This window comes from Nuphar pumila, chromosome 12 (genome assembly GCF_984573655.1).
Source record: "Nuphar pumila chromosome 12, dmNupPumi1.hap1.1, whole genome shotgun sequence".
NCBI classification, from domain to species: Eukaryota; Viridiplantae; Streptophyta; class Magnoliopsida; order Nymphaeales; family Nymphaeaceae; genus Nuphar; species Nuphar pumila.
Genome location: NC_143260.1, coordinates 76,588,468 through 76,609,519, shown reverse-complemented (window position 1 = coordinate 76,609,519; position 21,052 = coordinate 76,588,468).

Here is a 21,052-nt window from a genome sequence, read left to right as displayed (position 1 = left end):
TATTCTAATGCTGTCAAAAAAAATTCGTAGTGATTCAATTTTGCCTATATATGTTCTAAGGCTGTCATAAAATTTTTATAGTGATCCAATCTTGCTTACATGTGTTTGAAGGCTGTCAAAAAACTTTAATAATGATTCAATCCTTCAGATATGTGTTCTAAGGTTGTCAAAAAAATATAGTGCATTTCAATCATGCATATTTGTGTTCTAATGCAGTAAAAAAATCCGTAGTGATTTAATCAAGCCTATATGTGTTCTAAGGCTCTCCTAAAAATTTCAGAGTGATTCAATCTTGCTTATATCTATTCTAAGGCTACCAAAAATATTTCATAGTGATTCAATCATGCATATATGTATTCTAGGGGAGTAAAAAAATTTCATAATGATTCAATCCTTCTGGTATGTGTTCTAAGGAAGTCAACACAATTGTATAGTGATTCAAGCATGCATATATGTGTTCTATTGCTGTCAAAAAAAATTTATAGTGATTCAATCATGCATATATGTGTTCTAATGCTATCAAAAAAATTTCATAGTGATTCAATCATGCATATATGTATTCTAGGGCAGTAAAAAAATTTCATAACGATTCAATCCTTTTGATATGTGTTCTAAGGATGTCAACAAAATTGTATAGTGATTCAATCATGCATATATGTGTTCTATTGCTGTCAAAAAAAATTTATAGTGATTCAATCATGCATATATATGTTCTAATGCTGTAAAAAAAAAATCATAGTGATTCAATCTTGCTTATATGTGTTCTAAGGCTGTCAAAAATTGTTCATACAGATTCAATCATGCATATATGTGTTCTAAGGCTATCAAAAAAATCATAGTGATTCAATCATGAATATATGTGTTCTAGGGGTATCAAAAAAAATTTATAGTGATTCAATCATGCTTATATGTGTTCTAAGGCTGTCAAAAATATTTCATATTGATTCAATCATGCATATATGTGTTCTAATACTGTATAAAAAATTCATATTGATTCAATCATGCAAATATGTGTTCTAAGGTTGTTAAAAAAAAATTATAGTGATTCAGTCCTGTATATATGTGTTCTAATGCTGTCAAAAAAATTTTATGGTGATTTAATCATGCATATATGTATTCTAGGGCAGTAAAAAATTTTCATAAAGATTCAATCCTTTTGATATGTGTTCTAAGGATGTCAACAAAATTGTATAGTGATTCAATCATGCATATATGTGTTCTATTGCTGTCAAAAAAAATTTATAGTGATTCAATCATGCATATATATGTTCTAATGTTGTAAAAAAAAATTCATAGTGATTCAATCTTGCTTATATGTGTTCTAAGGCTGTCAAAAATTGTTCATACAGATTCAATCATGCATATATGTGTTCTAAGAAGATCAAAAAAATCATAGTGATTCAATCATGAATATATGTGTTCTAGGGCTATCAAAAAAATTTTATAGTGATTCAATCATGCTTATATGTGTTCTAAGGCTGTCAAAAATATTTCATATTGATTCAATCATGCATATAAGTGTTCTAATATTGTATAAAAAATTCATAATGATTCAGTCCTGCAAATATGTGTTCTAAGGTTGTTAAAAAAAATTATAGTGATTCAGTCCTGTATATATGTGTTCTAATGCTGTCAAAAAATTTTTATGGTGATTTAATCATGCATATATGTGTTTTAATGCTGTCAAAAAAATTTCATAGTGATTCAATCATGCATATATCAGTTCTAAGGCTGTAAAAAAAAATTCATAGTGATTCATTCTTGCTTATATGTGTTCTAAGGCTGTCAAAAATATTTCATAGTGATTCAATCATGCATATATGTCTTATAAGGCTGTAAAAAAAAAATCATACTGATTCAATCCTTCTGATATATGTTCTAAGGTTGTCAAAAAAATCTTCTAGTGATTCAATCATGCATATATGTGTTCTAAGGCTATCAAAAAAATCATAGTGATTCAATCATGAATATATGTGTTCTAGGGCTATCAAAAAAAAATTATAGTGATTCAATCATGCTTATATGTGTTCTAAGGCTGTCAAAAATATTTCATATTGATTCAATCATGCATATATGTGTTCTAATATTGTATAAAAAATTCATAATGATTCAGTACTGCAAATATGTGTTCTAAGGTTGTTAAAAAAAATTTATAGTGATTCAGTCCTGTATATATGTGTTCTAATGCTGTCAAAAAAATTTTATGGTGATTTAATCATGCATATATGTATTCTAGGGCAGTAAAAAAATTTCATAATGATTCAATCCTTTTGATATGTGTTCTAAGGATGTCAACAAAATTGTATAGTGATTCAATCATGCATATATGTGTTCTATTGCTGTCAAAAAAAATTTATAGTGATTCAATCATGCATATATATGTTCTAATGCTATAAAAAAAAATTCATAGTGATTCAATCTTGCTTATATGTGTTCTAAGGCTGTCAAAAATTGTTCATACAGATTCAATCATGCATATATGTGTTCTAAGAAGATCAAAAAAATCATAGTGATTCAATCATGAATATATGTGTTCTAGGGCTATCAAAAAAATTTTATAGTGATTCAATCATGCTTATATGTGTTCTAAGGCTGTCAAAAATATTTCATATTGATTCAATCATGCATATAAGTGTTCTAATATTGTATAAAAAATTCATAATGATTCAGTCCTGCAAATATGTGTTCTAAGGTTGTTAAAAAAAATTTATAGTGATTCAGTCCTGTATATATGTGTTCTAATGCTGTCAAAAAATTTTTATGGTGATTTAATCATGCATATATGTGTTCTAATGCTGTCAAAAAAATTTCATAGTGATTCAATCATGCATATATCAGTTCTAAGGCTGTAAAAAAAAATTCATAGTGATTCATTCTAGCTTATATGTGTTCTAAGGCTGTCAAAAATATTTCATAGTGATTCAATCATGCATATATGTCTTATAAGGCTGTAAAAAAAAAATCATACTGATTTAATCCTTCTGATATATGTTCTAAGGTTGTCAAAAAAATCTTCTAGTGATTCAATCATGCATATATGTGCTCTAATGTTGTCAAAACAAATTCATAGTGATTCGATCATGCATATATGTGTTGTAAGGCTGTCAAAAAAAATTCATAGTGATTTAATCTTGCGTATATGTGTTCTAAGGCTGTCAAAAAAATTTCATAATGATTCAATCCTTATGGTATATGTTCTAAGGTTGTCAAAAAACATTTATAGTAATTTAAACATGCATATATGTGCTCTAATGTTGTAAAAAAAAATCATAGTGATTGAATCATGCATATATGTGTTCTAAGGCTGTCAAAAAAAATTCATAGTTATTCAATCATGTATATATGTGTTCTAAAGCTGTAAAAAAAATCATAGGGATTCAATTCTACAGATATGTGTTCTAAGGTTGTCAAAAAAAATCATGGTGATTCAATCAGGCATATATGTGTTCTAATGCTGTCAAAAAAACTTATCAGTGATTCAATCATGCATATATGTGTTCTAAGGCTGTCAAGAAAATTTCATAGGGATTGAATCTTGCTTAGATGTGTTCTAAGGTTTTCAAAAATATTTCAAAGTAATTCAATCATGCATATATGTGTTCTAAAGCTATAAAAAAATTCATAATGATTCAATTCTGCAAATATTTGTTCTAAGGTTTTCAAAAAAAAAATTAGTGATTCAATCCTAAATATATGTGTTTTAACACTGTCAAAAATTTTTCATAGTGATTCTATCATGCATGTATATGTTCTAATGCTGTCAAAAAACATTTATAGTGATTCAATCTTGCATATATGTGTTCTAAGCCTGTTAAAAAATTTTCATTGTGATTCAATCTTGCAAATATGTGTTCTAAGGTTGTCTAAAAAAATTTATAGTGATTCAATCCTGCATTATTGTGTTCTATTGCTGTAAAAAAAAAATTCATAGTGATTGAATCATGCATATATGTGTTCTAATGCTGTCAAAAAGAATTCATAGTGATTCAATCATGTATATATCTGTTCTAAGGCTGTCAAAAAAATTTCATAGTGATTCATTCTTGCTTATAAGTGTTCTAAGGCTGACAAAAATATTTCATAGTGGTACAATCATGCATATATGTGTTATAAGTCTGTAAAAAAAAAATCATAGTGACTCAATCCTTCTGATATATGTCCTAAGTTTGTCAAAAAAAAATTCTAGTGATTCAATCTTGCATATATGTGCTCCAATGCTGTAAAAAAAATCATAGTTATTCAATCATGCATATATGTTTTATAAGGCTGTCAAAAAATTTTCATACTAAGTCAATCTTGCTTATATGTGTTCTAAGGCTGTCAAAATAATTTCATAATGATTCAATCCTTCTGATATATGTTCTAAGGTTGTCATACAAAAATTCTAGAGATTCAATCATGCATATAAGTGCTCTAATGCTGTAAAAAAAAATCATGGTGATTCAATAATGCATATATGTGTTCTAAGGCTGTCAAAAAAAATTCATAGTGATTCAATCATCTATATATGTGTTCTAAAGCTATAAAAAAAATCATAACGATTCAATTCTGCAAGTATGTATTCTAAGGTCGTCAAAAAAAAATTATAGAGATTCAATCATGTGTATATGTGTTCTAATGCTGTCAAAAAAAATTCATAGTGATTCAATCATGCATATATGTGTTTTGAGGCTGTCAAGAAAAATTTCTAGGGACTGAATCTTGCTTATATGTGTTTTAAGGCTGTCAAAAATATTTCAAAGTGATTCAATCATGCATATATGTGTTCTAAGGCTATAAAAAAAATCTTAATGATTCAATTATGCAAATATTTGTTCCAAGGTTGTCAAAAAAAAATTTAGTGATTCAATCCTGCATATATGTGCTCTAATGCTGGCAAAAAAAATTCATAGTGAATCAATCATGCATGTATGTGTTCTAATGGTCTCAAAAAAATTTCATAGTGATTCAATCTTGCATATATGTGTTCTAAGGCTTTCAAAAAAAATTCATAGTGATTAAATCTTGCTTATTTGTGTTCAAAGGCTGTCAAAAATATTTCATAGTAATTCAATCTTGCTTATATGTGTTCTAAGTCTATAAAAAAAAATTATAATGATTCAATCCTTCTGATATGTGTTCTAAGGTTGTCAAAATAATTTTATAGTGATTCAATCATGCATATGTGTGTTCTAATGCTGTCAAAAAAAAATCATAGTGATTTAATGCTACATATATGTGTTCTAAGGATGTCAAAAAAAATTCATAGTGATTTAATCTTGCTTTTTTGTGTTCTAAGGCTGTCAAAAATATTTCATACTGATTCAATCATGCATATGTTCTAAGGCTGTAAAAAAAAATCATAATGATTCAATCCAACAAATATGTGTACTAAGGTTGTCAAAAAAAATTATAGTGATTCAATCATGCGTATATATGTGTTCTAATGCTGTAAAAAAAATCATAGTGATTCAATCATGAATATATGTGTTCTAAGGCTGTCAAAAAAAAATTTATAGTGATTCAATCTTGCTTGTGTTCTAAGGCTATTAAAAATATTTCTTAGTAATTCAATCATGCATACATGTGTTTTGATGCTGTCAAAAAATGTCATAGTGATTCAATCATGCACATATGTGTTCTAATGCTGTAAAAAAAAATCATTGTGATTCAATCTTGCTTATATATGTTCTAAGGCAGTCAAAAATATTTCATAGTGATTTAATCATGCGTACATGTGTTCTAAGGCTGTAAAAAAAATTCATAATGATTCAATCCTGCATATATGTGTTCTAATGTTGTCAAAAAAAAAATCATAGTGATTCAATCATGCATATATGTATTCTAAGGCTGTCAATTTTTTTTTATTATGTTTCAATCTTGCTTATATGTGTTCTAAGGCTATCAAAAATATTTCATAGTGATTCAATCATGCATATATATGTTATAAGGTTGTCAAAAGAAATTCATAATGATTCAATCTTGCAGATATGTGTTCTAAGGTTGTCAAAAAAAATTTATAGTGATTCAATCATGCATATATGTGTTCTAATGCTGTCAAAAAAATTCATAGTGATTCAATCATGCTTATATGTGTTCTAAGGCTAACCAAAAATTTTCATAGTGATTCAATCTTGCTTATATGTGTTCTAAGGTTGTCAAATATATTTCACAGTGATTCAGTCATGCATATATGTGTTCTAAGGCTGTAACAAAAATTCATAATGATTCAATCCTTCTTATATGTGTTATAAGCTTGTCAAAAAAAATTCATAGTGATTCAATCATGCATATATGTGTTCTAAGGCTGTCAAAAAAAAATCATAGTGATTCAATTATGCTTATATGTGTTCTAAGGCTATCAAAAATAGTTCATACTGATTCATATGTGTTCTAAGGCTGTCAAAAATAGTTCATACTTATTCAATCTTGCATATATGTGTTCTAATGCTGTAAAAAAAATTCATAGTGATTCAATCTTGCATATATGTGTTTTAAGTCTGTCAAAAAAATCCATAATGATTGAATGTTGCATATATGTGTTCTAAGGCTGTAAAAAAAAATCATAGTGATTGAATCTTGCTTATATGTGTTCTAAGACAGCCAACTCATTCTGCGTGTGTCAGTCACGAACAAACTTATCTGCGAAGGATGGCCTTCCCTTTTCTTGTGCAGAGTCAGTGGCTGCTGCCCCATGGTTATCTCAAATGGGTTGTGGCCTGAAGACTTGCTCTTCTACAGATTGTAACAAAACTGTGCCACATCAAGGAGCTTCACTAAATTTTTTTGATTGGCACTAACAAAGTGCCTTATGTACTGCTCAAATATCTTTTTGATGCACTTTGTCTGCCCATCTGTCAGCGGATGGAAGCTTGTTGAAAATAGCAAATCAGAGCCAAGTAGCCAAAATACTATGAATTTATTTTGGCCTACGAAGCGAGCATCGCGATCACTCATAATGCTCTTTGGTATGCCTCAGTGTTTCACCACATGCTTTATGAACAACTCTACAAGGCAGTTTTTAGAAGCTGGGATGAAGGTGGCATACTTTGAAAAATGATCCACCACAACCAAAATAGAACTGAGGCCCTCTACCATTGGCAGACTAACAATGAAGTCCATGAAGATGCTATCCCAAGGATGTCCTGGAATTGGCAAAGGCTCAAGGTGATCGTCAGCCTTCTGATTTGTCCCCTTATCTTGCTGGCAGATGAGGCATGTTCGCACATACCACTCAACATTGTCCTTCATCTGTGGCCAATAGTAGCCGCACTCAAGGAGTGATAAGGTCCGCTCTTAACCAGGATGGCCAGCCCATAGTGTATCATGGCACTCCTTAAGCAGTTCTCAGCGGAGGCTTCCCCACCGTGGCATGAAGATGCATACACTTTTTGTCACATGGAGGTCATCGTGTAGCCAAAATTATCGAGTCTTCTCTGGTTGCGCCAGAGAAACAAGGTGTTGTGCTATCGGATCCTGTTGCGTCCCTTCGCGTATGTGGCTGAACAATGTGCCCTCCAAATGCACTTTAAAAGGCTTGATGCATGCAGCTGCCAGTTCAGCCCTGCAGCTCAAGGCATCTGCAACAACATTGGTCTTTCCAACCTTGTACTCCAAGGCAAAGTTGAACTCAGCCAAAAACATCTGCCACCGAGCTTGTTTAGGCATCAACTTCTTCTGTGTCTAAAAATAGCTCATGGCCACATTATTCGTCTTAACGATGAACTCGACACCCTAAAGGTAGTGCCACCAGGTCCTGTGTCATTACACGATGGTGGTCATGTCACGTTCATGCACTGTGTAACGCCTCTCTGCATCCTTCAGCTTTCGACTTTCATATGCAATCGGATGACCCTTTTGCATAATAACTCCACCAATGGCAAAGTCTGAGGCATCTGTGTGGACCTCAAAGGGTTTTGATTGATCAGACAGTCACAACACTGACTCCCTTACTAAGGCTTTCATCAAGCCATCAAAGGCATCTTGACACACTCTTGTCCAGAGCCATACCTGATTCTTATTTAACAAATCTGTGAGGGGCACAACAATAAGGGAATAACCTTCGATGAAACGCCAATAATCATTTGCCAAACCAAGGAATGATCGTAATTCTGGCACTTTGCTTGGCGGAACCCATTCTTGGATGACCCTTATCTTCTACCCATCCATACGCAACACACTCTACCCCACAACGTGGCCAAGGAAGTTGATCTTCTCCTGCCTGAAGAGACACTTCTCTCGTTTGACACAGAGGTCATTCTCCTTCAGCACCTAAAACACTATTCACAAGTGCCCGACATGTTTCTCTTGTAGATCACCAAATCATCCAGGTAGACTACCACGAACTTGTCTAAGTAAGGGTAGAAGATCTAGTTCATTAAAGTCGTGAACGTGGCTGGAGAATTTGTCAACCCGAACGACATTACTAAGAATTTGTAAGCACCATAGCAGGTGACGCAAGTTGTCTTCGGCTCATTACCTTCAGCAATACTCATCTGCCAGTAACTCGATCATAGATCTAATTTGGAAAAGATACGGGCACTGCCTAGCTGATCGAACAAGTCTGCTATCAGTGGCAATGGGTACTTGTTCTTCACCTTGACCTTGTTCAAAGCACGGTAATCCACACAACCGTTTGGAGCTGTCATGTTTCATCTGAAAAAGAGTCAGGATGCCAAATGGGGCTTTTGATGAATGAAGGATGCCTGCGTCCAGCATCTCATCTAACTGCCTTGGCAACTCCTTCAACTCAGCTAGCCCCATGCGGTATGGAACCATTGCTGGAGGCTTCGCTCCCGGGGTCAACTCAATCTTATGGTCGACCTCACGTCTTGGTAGAAGATGCTTTGGCAATTCAAGAGGCATCACCCCCTGAAACTCCTCCAACAGTGGGGCTAGGGTTGGCAGCACTGCTGCTTCTACCTTCTCTTCTTATGTATGTACAGGAACTAAGATTGTCTGCTCCTCATGCTTGACACCCTTTTTGTAGATGCATCGCCAATAACACTGAAGACTTGCCTTTCTGTGTAAGGCATTGCACTGTGTGGGACGACAGATTTGGCCTCATAATTGTCAACGTGTTAAACTTTGGCAGCATCATAACATTCTAGCTCCGTAGAAACTCCATACCCAGAATCATCTTGAAATCGTCCAGGGGCACCACAGAGAAGTTGGCTTTGTCGGCCCAACTTCCCACTTGGATAGCCACATCTCTTGCTTCACCAAAGATGGGCTTGGCCTTAGAGTTTACCATTTTGATGGTCCTCTACTTTGGCCCGGGCTTCAAGCCCAACCGCTCTGCCTCTTCCCATGAGACAAAGTTGTGTGTGGCCCCGAAGTCTGTCATAGCTAAAGTAGACTTTCCATTCGTAATGACTTTGAGATACATCAGTTCTTTGTTAACCTGCCTATTCTCAACTGCGCAACTTCTAGCTGCGTTGATCGACCGCATGGCTCCTATCCACGGTTGCATGGTCTCAGTGTCACTACATTCAGTATCATTGCATTCTTCCTGCATTGTATTGGCTTGCCCGTCATTCTTTACCAGGCGCTTGAGGCACTGTCTGGTGATATAACTATCGCCACAGAACCAACATTTCACAATTGTACTCTTGTTGTTGTTGTTATGCTTTGTGTAGTTCTGTTTCTTATCGGATTGATGGTGTGTCGATGCCTCACCTTTGTTGTTGCACCATTCATTCTTCGTTCTTCCATGGTCAGGTTTCTTCTTGACTTTGGTTGATTAGGTGAAAGGCTTGCGCTGAGTGTCAACTAGGCGCTCAGCCACCACATATGCATCTTCCAAAATACAGGGGTAGCTCCGTTCCACTTCAGACTGTGCCCATGGCTGAAGTCCCACAATGAACCAAATGAGCTAAGCCTCTTTTGGCATGTTAGTCAACTCCAGCACAAGCTTCTGGAACATTCTAACATAGTCTTGTAATGAATCACTATGTTTAAGCTCACGAACCATCTGGTACGCCTGCCTCTGCACATTCCTTGGCATAAAGTAGTTGTGCAGCTCTATTTTAAAGTCGTCAAAGTTGTCAAAAAAATTTATAGTGATTCAATCATGCAAAAATGTATTCTAATGCTGTCAAAAAAATCCATAATGATTCAAACTTGCTTATATGTGTTCTAAGGTTGTCAAACATATTTCATAGTGATTCAAAATTGCTTATATGTGTTCTAAGGCTGTCAAACATATTTCATAGTGATTCAAAATTGCTTATATGTGTTCTAAGGCTGTCAAAAATATTTTATGGTGATTCAATCATGCATATATGTGTTCTAAGTTTGTAAAAAAAAATTCATAACGATTCAGTCCTGCAAATACTTGTTCTGAGGTTGTCAAAAAAATTTTATAGTGATTCAATCATGCATATATGTGTTCTAATGTTGTCAAAAAAAAAATTAGTGATTCAATCATGCATATATGTGATACAAGGCTGTCAAAATTTTTTTATAGTGATTCAATCTTGCTTATATGTGTACTAAGGCTGTCAAAAATATTTCATGGTGATTCAATCATGCATATATGTGTTCTAAGGCTGTAAAAAAAAATTCATAACGATTCAATCTTGCAAATATGTGTTCTAAGGCTGTAAAATAATTTTTATAGTGATTCAATCAAGCATATATGTGTTCTAATGCTATCAAAAAAAATTCATAGTGATTCCATCAAGCATATATCTCTTCTAAGGCTATCAAAAAAATTTCATAGTGATTCAATCTTGCTTATATATGTTCTAAGACTGTCAAAAATATTTCATAGTGATTCAATCTTGCATATATGTGTTCTAAGCCTGTCAAAAAATATTCATAGTGACTCAATCTTGCAAATATGTGTTCTAAGGTTGTCAAAAAAAATTTATAGTGACTCAATCCTGTATATATGTGTTCTAATGCTGTCAAAAAAAATTCATAGTGGTTGAATCAAGCATATATGTGTTCTAAAGTTGTCAAAAGAATTTCATAGTGATTTAATCATGCATATATTTCTTCTAAGGGTGTCAAAAAAAATTCATAGTGATTCATTCTTGCTTATATGTGTTCTAAGGCTGTCAAAAATATTTCATAGTGATTTAATCATGCATATATGTGTTCTAAGGTTGTAAAAAAAATTATAATGATTGAATCCTGCAGATATGTCTTATAAGGCTGTCGAAAAAAATTCATAGTGATTCAATCTTGCTTATATGTGTTCTAAGGCTGCCAAAAATAGTTTATATTGATTCAAGCATGGATATATGTGTTCTCAAGCTGTAAAAAAAATGTATAGTGATTCAATCATGCATATATGTCTTCTAAAGTTGTCAAAAAAAATTTATATTGATTCAATCCTGCTTATATGCGTTCTAACGCTGTCAAAAAAATTTCATAGTGATTAACTCTTGCTTATATGTGTTCTAAGGTTGTCAAAAATATTTCATAGTGATTCAATCATGCATATATGTGTTTTAAGGCTATAAAAAAATATATAGTTATTCCATCATGCAGATATGTGTTCTAATGTTGCTAGTGATTCAATGATTTATATTTGTGTTCTAAGGCTATCAAAAAATTTTCAGAGTGATTCAATCTTGCTTATATGTGTTCTAAGGCAGTCAAAAATATTTGATAGTGATTCAATAATGCACATATGTGTTCTAAGGTTGTCAAAGAAATTTCATAATGATTTAATCTTGCAGATATGCGTTCTAAGTTTGTCAAAAAAAATTATAGTGATTCAATCATGCATATATTTGTTCTAATGCTGTCAAAAAAAATTCATAGTGATTCAATCTTGCATATATGTGTTCCATGGCTGTCAAAAAATTTTTGTAGTGATTCAACCTTGCTTATATGTGTTCTAAGGCAGTCAAAAATATTTCATAGTGATTCAATCATGCATATATGTGTTCTAAGGCTATAAAAAAAAATTCATAATGATTTAAACCTGCAAATATCTATTCTAAGGTTGTCAAAAAAAAATTATAGTGATGCAATCATGCATATATGTGTTCTAATGCTGTCAAAAAAATTTCATAGTGATTCAATCATGTAGATAATTGTTCTAAGGCGGTCAAAAAAAATTCATAGTGATTCTACCTAGAGTATTAGCTCCAATTGGGCTAACTCTGTAGAATCAAGAATCAAATTCAAATTTGTTGCTATTGAGTTTCTTTAAGGAAGATATCAATTTCCTTGATATGAAAAAAGCGAAAATATCCTTAGCTTCATAAAAGTAATTGAGTGAAAAGATATTGATAGAAGAATTTCACGTAAATAAAGATGATTCCTGACAGTTTTGGGCAGTTTGATATTCTGGGCATTTCCCATGATGATCTTTTTGCACTCTTTTGAGTCATGGAGCTTTCTTGGGCTTTTACATCCTCCTTCATTTTGAAGATGTACTGACTTTTCTCTTTTTTTCGGAGAAGGGTACGTCGCAAACTCCTTCATCTTGGAGATGCACTGATCCTTCTTTTTCTTTCTCAGGAACTAGGCTTGATGATATTGGTTCATTGGTAAAATCTCTAGATGATAGTAGAAATCAAATATCTTTTAGGGTTTGTCGGGAGGTTCATTGCAGTCGCCTTCATCTTGGCGGTGATCTGAACGTTCCCTGGAAGGATCCATCACAAACTCCTTCATCTCGAAGATGATCTGAATCTTCTTTGACCCCAGGGGTCTAGCTCGCATATTCGTCTTCATCTTGACGACAATTGAGAGATCCCTTTTGCGGATATTTGATTGCAGCTCAAATGACTGAGGAGATATGGATTGGGTAGGTCCTTTTTTACTGCTCAGGATATTTCCACTGTCTTACTGCCAAAAGAACGATCTTTAAGAATGTGCCATAGCTATGATCAATATCAGTTCTCAAATTCCACTAGAGGGGGGTGAATAGTGAAATAGTATATAGATCGATGAATTAAAAATATAATGCAGTAAAGGCACAACACATAAACACAGAATTTATACTAGTTCGGTCAAAACCCTGACCTACATCCAGTCCCCAAGCAAACCACTTGAGTTTTCCATAATAACATCTGAGTCACCGGATAAATAGTACAACACCCTCTTCCTCAGAGGTCTTCTTCTCTCAACAGAGAAGGGGCACACCCTCTTCCACAGAGGTCTTCTTCTCTCAACAGAGAAGGACAACACCCTCTTTCACAGAGGTCTACTTCTCTCAACAGAGAAGGGCAACACCCTCTTTCTCAGAGGTCTACTTCTTTCAACAAAGAAGGAATACAGTGAATAACAGAAAGTTACAATACTTCCTATAGAACCTTCAGAATGATATGAATGCACGAATGAAAGATTCTCAGAATGTTCTGTTCTTTTCACTCAGAAGATACTCTTTGTCAAAGAGTTATTCTTGACTTTTTCTCTTTCTTTTCTCTTTCTTTTCTCTTTCTTTTCTCTTTCTTTTCTCTTTCTTTTTCTAGGCTCTCTTTCAAATATCGAATAGGAATTTTTCTCGTTGTAAGCTCACATGTCCATTCCTTGTCTGAATAGTTTATTTGAGTGTGTTTATATAGCTTTAAAAAAGTAGTCGTTACTTTTTGAAATCGTAGCCTTTTTGAGATGTGAAATGTTATGTCATTTCAAAAAACATCTTTAGAGAAATTTGAGAAAGTCTTCTTTCCATAAAAGTGAAATATAGGGTACAATAGTCGTTGTAATATTTTAGGTAATATATATTTTATGTAAAAAGTCTATTTCTTACAATAGTACATTGAACGTTGGATTGTAGGCTGTCATGTAGTTTTGTCTTTATCCTAATTAATGACTTATGGTACATAAGTACTTCTTTACTTTAAATGAGTGTAAGTACAATAAATGCTTTGAGATATTTATTTGTACATAGTCATATCAAGAGTTTTCTTTATGATGTATTTTTCAATGTCTACAGAGAGAATGAAGACTTTAAATAAGTCGACATTCTTGAGAAGGATATTAACAAGGATTTCTTACAGGAGGTATTTAATGTTGTACAAAGAGAATGATGACTTCAAGTAAGTCGACATTCTAAGGGTTTGTAAAAAGGTAACTAGAGTCTTTTCAACAAGTATTATATTTGTTTTTCTTTGTGTAGCCGATTTCCATGTTTTGTCTTTTTCCTATATTTGAAATCAATTCTTTAAAGAAGGTAACTAGAGTCTTTTCAACAAGTATTATATTTTTTTTCTTTGTGTAGCCGATTTCATGTTTTGCCTTTTTCCTACTTTTAAAATCATTACTTTTCAAGTTGTCTTGTATATGATATAAGGTACAATTATTACATTTTGAAATCATGTCAAAATACCTTTTTCATAAAGGGTTGTAAGAAGGTACAATTATTTGTTTTCAAAAATGAGCTTTTTGAAACTATCGTATACTTTTATGAAATAGCTTTTATGAATGAGTATGTAATATGCAATATGCATGCTTCTGAAGGTTCTGTTACATATGACTCTAAAGAAGAAAAAAATCTTCAACTTGAGGTAGCCGATCTCTTTAGATGGTCTTTAGGAATGCATGGCTCATCAAGCTTTTTCTTCAAGGAGTATGATTGCACCATAGTTGTACTTGAACAGGAGGTCTCCATCCTTTTTTAGTGAGATATCCTTGCATCAAATACTCGTTAGATATATGGCAAAAGATATCCAGTCATAATATAACATTTTTCAAGAAGACATATTATCATATCATATGAAATCAAATAAGACAGTGTATCATATTATGTGACATCAAAACAGAGTTTCTCAACATTCTCCCCCTTTTTTATGATGACAAAATATGCTCCCCCTGTCAAAAAGACATTATGCATAGAAATAATACTTATCATAAAAATATTGAAAAATGTTAAATACGAGTATTTTTCTCCAATAATGGAGACAGGTTTTCTCCCCCTTTGTCATGGACAAAAAAGAAGGGATCAGAGTAAGTAGAGTTATTACAGACCAAAAAAAAAGATTATTACAGTCCGAACGAAATAAGTTATTACAGTTCAAAAACAAATGAGTTTACTCCGATGGTGGAGAGGATTGAAGTGAACGGGCGGCTTGATCCTGCTGGAGAGTCTGTAGAGTCTGCTGCAACGAGGCTTGATTTCGAAGTATGTGATCCTGAGAACGCTGGACATCCATGATTGCAGAGAAGTAATCAAAGTTGGATGTTGGATCTTCTTCATCAGAGCCGGGAGGGTGCAGGGACCTTAGATTGAAGGAAGTAGCATTGAGGATCTGAGAGGGATAGAGGATAACTTTATTTTGAAGGGGTACTTTGAAGTATTTTAAAATGGGAGTTATAAAACACCCAAAAAGAAGAGGCTGAAATTTTTTATAGCGAATAAAAAGTGCGAAAAGAATGTTGGACCAATTTATGTGAGTAGAACAAAAAATTGCGTAGAGGAGGAGAGAGATTTTTCTTGGCACTAATCCCTTGCGTGGAGGCTTGGGATAGATATTGTGGAGAAGAATCTGGGCAAGCAGTTGAGCATGAGGTTGGAGATTCCTCATGTGCCAGGGAAGGTGTGTGCAGTTGGTACAGAGAAGAATTTTTCGAAGTACCGAGCGGTCGAGTGGTACTATGTTGTCTAGGTCTATGCCGGTGGAAGGAAGGTTTAGAATTCTGCCTAATGAGGAAGCATTAAAGAACATCATGCATCCTCGGACTTTGGTGGTGATGGTAGTTTGCTCATGATCAGAGGAAAAATTTGTGTAGAAGAGTCGGACGAGTTCGGCATAGTAGGCAGCTTGGGATGAAGATCCTAGTAAGTGTTTAAGTTCGGGGAGAGATCTTTCTAGGTCAAATAATATGAAGTCGTCGTAGTGAACCAATTTACCTTCATGAATTGGTCGTGAGCAAAGTGAGTTGTAGTGGTGAAATAGATCGGGATACCTTAGATCGGCGGCAGTGATTACATTGTTTGAGGAGGAAGCCATGGCAAGAGCTTAGGAAGAACAAGCAAGAGAGAAAAAAACTTGGAAGGAGTAAGAGTTTGTAAGAGAATAGAGATATTCGTAGGGAATGAGATATGAATCAATCTAATAAATAGAAGGAGAAAAATAATGGTGATAAGAAATGAATGACATTGGAAGTGAAGGATTTTTAGATTTTAGCTGAAAGAGGAAATGCGTGAGTTGTAAAACAAGAAGCTTGTGAATGACAAATCAAATCAATTTTGGAAGATAGTGTATTATATTAGTATATATGTTAAGAAGGACATAGTTTCGAAATAATTGTTCTATATATATAACGAATTTACTATGGGCGAGTTTATTGAATAGTTAGAAGTGTCATGAATTGAGTATGGAGTGTCATATTAAACTCAAGAGAAAGAATGATTCAAGAGTTTTAAAGATTTTCGTGAAGATCATGAAGAATAGATATAGAGTGAATAATGGCCTAATAAGAACAAACAACTTTTCAAGAATTTACTTTATGTGAAAGCATTCCAAATTCGTGAAGAAGGAGTTTGGAATAGGACAAATAGGAAAGTATGAGAAAATGCAATAATTTCTCATTTAAGAAGTGTATATTTTGGTATACGTGAAAGGAGTGTGAATAGATATAAAGAAGGGTGATACGGATACGTAGAGAAATGAGAGTGGTCATAAAGGACAACAATCACTTGATGATAGATAGGAGATGTATGACATAAAGTGGAGTTATGATAGACAAGAAATTAAGTTTTGCTTAAGGACAAGGTTTTAATGAATCTCGATTAGAGAGAGATATAAAATATATGAGAGAGTCATGGTCACGGATGGAAAGTCACTTCGTATAATGTAGAGAGAGAGAGAGAAAAAGAGAGAAAAGAAAAAGGTGGTACAAATCGTACTTATGAGAACAACAATAAAAAAGAGTGGAGTACAAGTTTTTGAGAAGAGGATTTTATAATACTTTTTCGAAAAAGGTGTAAAGCATGAAAAGATGATAATAGATTGTTCTTAAGCTATGATATAATAGATGATATAGTAAAAATTTACGTGAAATATAACAACTTAAAAGGTGGTAAGAAAGGATAATCATTTGAATTTTTCATAAAAGGCATTAAGATTTTAATGAAGTGTCTCGATAGGAGGAAAGGAAGACATGAAAGGATATGTCACTTGAATATAAGAAATGAAGAACAATGATTAAAGATATAAGGAATACAATATCATGTTGTAATTCGGTTAGCTTATCGTAAGAGAGATTTTTACAAGAGGACAAAAAAATAAAGGTTTTATGAGATGAGTGATGTGAACAATGTCATGATAGCTTTTACTTTAATATAATTAGTTCTTATGGATATGAGTGAAAGGAAATAGGACAAGGAGTCATTATAGATGTGTACTTGAAAGATGACATAAAGAATGTGTCATGATGAATGTGTTTTTATAAGAGTTTAGAGTATACGTGAATATAGTTTGACTAATACACAAAAAATCGATAAGAAGAAAACTTTTTTTTTAAAAATAAGATTTTAACATAACTTATAAGAAGTATTAATCTTAATAAGTGTGATTAACTTATAAGTCACTTAGTTTGCATATTCCTAGTTCTCTTCTAATTCGTGTAAAGTCTTCATGTTTCTTATTTGAATATGCTTAGTTCGTGAGTGTAAAATATGTTGTTTAAGACTTGTTCTCTTAAGAAGTGGTGTCTTATTTGAATATGCTTAGTTCGTGAGTGTAAAATAGGATTCTTAGATAAGTTTATAGCACTAGTATTATCACAGAAAATAGTTGTATTTTCAAAATTTAGACCAAAATCTTTTAAGGTTTGTTTCATCCAGATGACTTGAGTACAGGCTAGGCTAGCAGCTATGTATTCAGCTTCCGCAGTTGATAAGGATACACAGTTTTGTTTCTTACTAAACCATGATACTAGTGAGTGCCCTAGCATATGACATCTTCCACTTGAGCTTTTTCTATCAGATTTACTTCCAGCAAAGTCAGCATCACTGTATGAGATTAGATTAAATGTAGAGGATTTTGAATAGAATAATCCAAAATCAACTATGTCTTTTAAATATCTCATTATTCTTTTTACAGCTTTAAGATGTGATTCTTTTGGATTTGACTGAAATCTAGCACACAAGCAAACACTAAACATAATATCTGGATGGCTAGCAGTTAAATACAGAAGTGATCCTATTATACCTCGGTATACCTTTGTATCAACAGACTTACCATCTTCATCTTTGTCCAAAACAGTGGTTGTGCTCATAGGAGTGGTTTTTAAAGTAGTTGAGTTCATGTTGAACCTCTTTAGAAGTTCATGAGCATACTTGGATTGATTGATGAAAACTCCATCCTTGGTTTGCTTAATATGCAGTCCAAGAAAGTAGTTGAGTTCTCCCATCATACTCATTTGGAATTCCTTCTGCATGGACTTAGAAAATTCTTCACAGAGAGTGTTGTTAGTAGATCCAAAGATGATATCGTCTACATATATTTGAACAATTAGGGTATGATTATTCACTATTTTCACAAATAATGTCGAGTTTGCTTTGCCTACAGAAAAACCAGTTTTTAATAAAAAGGTTTTGAGTCTGTCATACCAAGCACGAGGTGCTTGTTTTAAACCATATAAAGCACGTTTTAGTTTGAAAACATGATCTGGATATTGTTCATTTTTAAATCCTGGAGGTTGTTTTACATAAACTTCTTCATTTATAAAACCATTTAAAAAGGCACTTTTAACACCCATTTGATAAAGTTTAAAATCCATATAGCTTGCATATGCTAAAAACATCCTAATAGATTCAAGTCTGGCAACAGGAGCAAATGTTTCATCGAAATCAATACCTTCCTCCTGGTTGTATCCTTGAGCTACTAGTCTTGCCTTGTTTCTTATAACATTACCTGTTTCATCTAGCTTGTTTCTGAGATCCATCTTGTCCCAATGATCTGATGATCCTTTGGTCTTGGTACAAGATCCCAAACTTCATTCCTTTGGAATTGATTCAGTTCTTCAGTCATGGCTAGCATCCAGAACTCATCGATGATGGCTTCATGAATCTTCTTTAGTTCAAGTTGAGAAATGAATGTCATATTTGCAATCCGTTCTAACTGAGCTCTAGTCTGAACCCCCTTTGTCAGGTCTCCCAAAATCTGCTTTTGAGGATGATCTTTGATATCGACAAATGTTCTTTGATGATCATCTTCATTAGACTTAGCTGTGTTATCTAAAAATAAATTTGTACTTTCAACATCATCATCGTTAGTTTGCTTATGAACAGATTGATCAATAGATTCACAGAAACTAACATGCATAGATTCTTCAATAGAATTAGAACTCTTTTTGAAAACTCTGTATGCTTTACTATGACTTGAATATCCTAAAAATATGCCTTCAATAGATTTAGCATCAAATTTATCTAGGCTATCTTTTGTGTTTAGGATAAAGCATTTACATCCAAAGACTTTAAAATAGTCTATTCTTGAAGTCCTGTCATAGAATAATTCATAGGGAGTTTTATTTAATAAGGGTCTAATGAGAACTCTATTTGTTATATAGCATGCAGTATTAACAGCTTCTGCCCAAAAAGATTTAGCAAGATTATTGTGTTGGAGCATAGTTCTAGCAGATTCCTGAAGGGTTCTATTCTTTCTCTCTACTACACCATTTTGAGGTGCAGCTCTAGGAAAGGCAAAGTTATGAGAAATACCATGCAAGTTACAAAAATTTACAAAAAGTTCATTTTCAAATTCTCCTCCATGGTCACTACGGATTTTAACAATAGAACAAGATTTTTCATTTTGTAATTTTTTGCATAAAATTTCAAATTGACAAAACGTATCACTTTTGTTTTTCAAAAATATTACCCAAGTAAATCTTGAGTAGTCATCTACAATGACAAAAACGTATTTATTGTGATTAAGACTAGCTACTCTAGAAGGACCAAAGAGATCCAGGTGGAGAAGCTCTAAAGGTCTTTTGCTTGAAATTATATTTTTTGATTTGAAAGATGATTTAGACAGTTTTCCTAATTGACATGCATCACAAAAATAATCCTTTTTGAAAGATATTTTGGGTAGCCCACGTACTAACTTATCTTTAGCTAATTTAGATATGTACTTGGAGTTGACATGACCCATTCTCATGTGCCATAAATGTTGAGTGTCATTATTAGCTATAAGGCAATGTTCAGTGATGTTTTCTAGGTATAGTTCATATATATTATTTCTTCTTATACCTTTTAAGATGATATTTTCGTTGGTGTCTGCTATAAGACAAGCATTATGATTAAAGCTAACATTATAACCTGTGTCACACATTTGACTAATACTTAGAAGGTTATGTTTTAAGCCTTTAACCAGGAGAACGTCTTTGATAAGAGGTTTATCTATATTGCCAATATTACCAATACCAATTATCAAACCTTTGTTGTTATCTCCAAAGGTGACGGTTCCTCCTTTTTTATGAAGAACAGGAAAGAGGTCTGAATGTCCAGTCATGTGTTTTGAACATCCACTGTCTAGTATCCATCTGTTCTTCTTATTTGGAGCCTGCAAAACATTAAGTAAAACTTCTTTTTGGTACCCAGTCGGGTCCCTTTTTGTTAGACTTTGGAACCCATATCCATTTAGATTTGGGTTTGTCTACAGTCTTAGAGGAGTTCAAGAAATTGAAATTATAATACTCTTTTTTGGGTTCAGAAGAACTTTTCACAAAAGTGGTCTTTTGATTCATACAAGAAGGCTTGTTGAAATGAGAGTAGCCAATACCATTCTTGTAAAAAGACACTTTTTGAGAGGATAGGAGTTTATCCAAGTTCTCTTTTCTTTTAGTAAACTTGAAAACAGTTTTCATAAGGTTCTCAGATTTACTTTTTAATTCTGAAATTTCTACTTGCAGATTTTTAGTCTTGGAGCTAGTAGAAGAGATTTCAGAAGTAATAAGAAGATTTTTCTTTTGTAACTCAGAATTTTCAATACTGAGTTTTTCATTTTTTAGAGTGAGCTCTAGATTCTCATATTTCAAATGTCTATTTTTTAGAATCGTTTTCCTTGATTCTTCAAAAAGTTCCTGAAAAGCATTTTGAAGTTCTTCAAAGGAGAAATCAAGGGTTTCACTTACAGAGCTTTCTGCCATGAAGCACATGTTG